The sequence below is a fragment of the Cotesia glomerata genome, linkage group LG7 (assembly GCF_020080835.1).
Source record: "Cotesia glomerata isolate CgM1 linkage group LG7, MPM_Cglom_v2.3, whole genome shotgun sequence".
Classification (NCBI taxonomy): Eukaryota; Metazoa; Arthropoda; class Insecta; order Hymenoptera; family Braconidae; genus Cotesia; species Cotesia glomerata.
In genome coordinates, this window is record NC_058164.1 from 7,241,966 (window position 1) to 7,246,965 (window position 5,000).

Below are 5,000 nucleotides of genomic sequence, written 5' to 3' on the forward strand. Positions count from 1 at the left end.
ATGTATTATAAATTAATGAATTAAATTTACACGATTGAGCAATCAATACATTGATGTAATTTTACGAGGATAAAGTTTCGAGTAGAACGATAAGCCAGTTAATTTTATTTATTTTTTTTATTATTGAGATACCATCTACAAGAGAACCAGTTAATTATATATTAATGCCTGCGAATGGCGTGTGATGCTTTACAAGACTCAGAACGTCATCGTCATCGTCGTCGTCGGTACTGCAATGCCCAGGGGAAGTTACCTACTACCTCTTTAAGTTTTACCTCAGCCTCTCCCTGATGGCCAAAGTATTTTACATTTTTCGAGCGTTAAATTGAGCCGTCGTTGTTTAACCCAAGCACGCAGGAATCTCACTCGAGTCGAGAGCAAAAATAATAATAAAAAAACTATAAATTGTTATTTAATTGGGGCGATTTAAATTTACGGTATTTAAAATTTAAATTTTTTCAAATTAATTTCACCTTTTTTCGACAGATCGATTATTAATAAAAGGTACTTTAATGTTAAGTGAATTTTTTAAATAATTTTCTTAAATTTTTTACTTTCTGGTATTTAAGTTTAATTTTATAATTATCAAAAATTACAATAGATTTTATGGAAGACAATTTTTACAATAATTTTTTTACTTCACATTTTAGACTATTATATTTGTAATTTTTTTCAAAGATCCTTTTTTGATATACTGTTTTGCAAATGGAAATTTTTATCAATCTGTCGCCACCTAACAGCCGTCGCGTAACTACTTACTCGACCCGTCTATGAAAATAAAGGGAAACTACGCTGATTTTTTTCTTTTTATTTTTTTTAAATAATTACAAAAATTGTATGTTAATAAAAATTACCGATGTTCGAAACTTTTATATTAAAAAATGCACATAAAAAAAAAAATTTTATGACACCTTTTATGAAAATTTTTATTTTATAAAGTAATCTTCCTTAAATTCAATCACTAGTTTGATTTGAAAATTTATTCAATGATAAAAAACTTTTCACAACACACCTGAAATTTTCTTAGCGGTTTTAAAAAAGAGCCGTGTCCTACCGAGAGCGACTTGAAGGGTTAAAGAAAGTATTGCGTGCCGTGACTCGGATAGCCCAATTACTAACTATGGGTTGTTACCCCCTGGCGTGTCATTTCCCAAAGAATATTATCTCCATTGCGTGAGCTTGACTCCAATAAGTCGAGAGTATCGCGCGCGTTCACGGGCTGGCGCGGCCGATTGTTTTAAATTAGTGGCATCATCATCAGAAAATCGGATCATTTGTCTATATAACTGCTCAGTCGATGCAACATAATGTCGATATTGATCTTTTCATGCCTCTGAATTTAACAAATATTTTTATCCTCTGAATTTTATTTTTTTTTTGCTCTTTTATTTATAACATTTCATTTTATATTCACTTTTTCACTCGACATGAATCGCGTGCACATTCAAGTCTATTTTTTTTTATTTTTCTCCATAAAACCTACGTGAATGATTATTGAATGCTTTGAGGGTAAAGCATACATATACATACATACAAGTGTGTGTGTGTGTGTGTGTGTGTGTGTGATGTGTGTGTGTGTGTGTGTGTGTGTGTGTGTGTGTGTGTGTGTGAGGATTCCCCGGCTAAAAGATTATATATAATTATATATAAAAATGGCCCTATATAATTATATAGAATTAGATATAATTATATACAATTAGATATAATTATATAGAATTAGATATAATTATATACAATTAGATATAATTATATACAATTAGATATAATTATACAGAATTAGATATAATTATATAGAATTATATATAATTATTTCTATAAAAATAAAAAAAAACTCGGCGTGCGCAGAGATCGAACCGGGGACCTGACGCTTGAAAGACTGACGTGCTACTTTTTTTTTTTTTTTTTTAAAGAAGTTTTATTTGCTTTGAAAAATTACATTTTTGTTACATTAATTGGCTGCAAATATTAACTTAAAAAATAGCCATAGATAATTTCTGTTTTTTTTTTTTTTTTTTTTTTTTTAAAAACAAAAAAAAAAACTTGATTTTAACAATAAGTCTCCTCGATTGGAGCAGCTGATGTTAACAATTATTATTGGATATTTATGTATGTTTATTTTAGAATCTTAGAACTAGTTTACTTAGTTATGATAACGATCTAATTTTAATTGCTAAATATGCAACATCAACAGTTGTGGAAAAATATTTCTTTTTTAAAACCACTTGTTTCTAATTTAATAAGTGTTAAAACTAACTTAAAACTAGGAGATATGTACATTATCTACAAGAGAAAATTAACATTATCACGATTTTTTTTGTAACCGTCTTTTCAATTTTTTGCGATGTCTGGACTCTTCGGTTAACCACCAATACTTCTCATCCAGTCGATGATCATCAAGATGGTCTCTTGCAGGGAGAGATTTGGAGTAAGTAAAGTCGAACCAGTTGGTTTTAGCTTCCTCAGGAGTGAGGGTTATTCTTTTGTTCGCTTTATGACGCCTCCAATGGTAGATAATTGGTACATTATCTTCATCTTGAATAAGTCCTTTATGATCGAGTGGTAAAAATGCTAGACTGACACGCTACCTGTTTACCTACGAGACTTACTTGAAGTGCAGAGTTTGAAATAACTACAAGTAATGCAAATCGTATACATAATCAATTTTTATTTAACTTAATTAATACAATTCCTATTATTTCATCCACTAAAAATACTATAGATTAATAGATTATTAATCATTAAAGTAGCAGACTCTGAGATAAAAAAAATTATATACAATTGTATATGATTCATATATAATTATATATGATTTCCGTATAGTTGCACTGATAGAAGGATTTGTTTATAATTAATTTGTATATAGTTACTAAATTATTTATTAAATACGATTTATTAAATGTTAATAAATATTTGTTAACAGTTAACAAATATCTATTTAAATCCAAAAGCAAAAATAGCAATTTTCTCTTGATATTTTTTATAACTCAATAGCTGGAATACAGGATAATAATTCAAATCACTAAATAAATTAACATTTTTAATATTTTAAAATATAGAAGATAATTATGAACTGTAATAGAGTTCGGTATGTTACAATAAACGTTATTATAATGTAATATGATTAATGCAAATAATTTATAAAGATGATTTTTGTTAAAAAGCAACCTTCATATCATATGACATTGCAAGTGAAACAAATTCACTCAATAAAATATTTATTAACTTTTAATAAATATTTGTTAACTATTAATAAATACTTATTAACTATTAATAAATGTACTTTCCTTCCAAATAAATATTTATTGAATGTTAAAAAATATTTATTAAAATTTAATAAATTAAATAATTGTCTTCAAACAAATTAAATATCTAATAGTTAATAAATCCTTTTATCAGTTTACATATCATTATATATAATTATATGGAATTATATATGATTATATATAATTATTGAAAAAATGTTACATCTAATTATATATAATCATATGCAATTATATATAATTATATGTAATTGTATATGATTATATATAATTATTAAAAATGCTGCATCTAATTATATATTATTATATATAATCATATATAATTATATGCAATTATATATAATTATATGTAATTGTATATGATTATATATAATTATTAAAAAATCCTGCATCCAATTTTATATTATTATATATAATTATATATAATCTTATATAATTATATGTAAGTAATATATAATAACATATAAGTATATATAAATTTTTTTACCCGGGTTATTTTTTATTAAAACTAAAAATTATTTCGTAGGCGTGTATACATTAATAAATAACCATTTATCATATTATTCTATTTAGCTAATTCTATAAAAGTATTGATGTATATTTATTTTTCCTGTGACCTTTTTTTGATTATTAATTAAATCTAGACTAAGCTATAATTATTTTTAATAATATGCATATAAATAAGATAATCAAATGTTTATTGTATGTAATTAATATTCAATAAATTTACCGAATCAATGCGTTACGTAAATAATAATTAATTTTATGAATGTAAATGTATTGCGAATTACCCGCTGTTAAATATGGATAGAATAAGAAATAGTTTGTATTTTTTATCTCTTAATTAAACCAGAGAATATAAATTTTAATTATACCAATTAAATGCTAAAAATATTTTATTTTATCGTTATAGATATATGTATAAATATATAAATATATGTTTATTTAGTGTTCATCTTTATTTATTCATGCACAGAAGCAGATGTTAATTTTCAATCAAAGAGTTATGAGATAATTTTATCACGCTTGTACATTCATGTTCACGTCGATATAATAATTTTTCTTTTTCATATAAGTATATAAACATATACACTCATAACCATACATCAGACTACATATATGTTTATAATTACTGAATGATCATCAGAGAAGTTGGAGAGATAGGGTATGACGGAAATTTTACGGCATTCTTTGTTACTTTGAGTAACGAGGAAAAAATTATAAATTGTTGATTGTTGAATAAAAGTTATTGAGATAACTATATTTTTACTCTTTTCTTTTCATACAATACCATTAGATTGAATGTGTTGAAAATATTCAGACTGGTTTTATGGTTATGATGAAAACAAAGGTTCATGAAATAATGCTTTTTAATTTAAAGTACATATTCAAAATTTAAACGATTATTTCATTTATTATAAAATTTCAGTCCAAAATACCCAAAGAATTCAAATATCTTACCAGAATATGATTATATCATACATAATGAATATCTTTATGAACTCGAATCATTGTTAAAAAAAAATTTTCCATTCTATGAAAATACATTATATTTCAATGAAGCAAATTTTTATGGCCATATAAAATTTGGTGAAAAAGTTTATCAGTTGTTCAATATCTGATCAATATGAAAAGTTAATTTAAAAAACTCTCACTTTCAAAAAGCAAAACGAATATTTAATCGACATACCAAATTGATATTACTTTTCTACATAGAGCAATGCTTAAAAAAAAATAAAC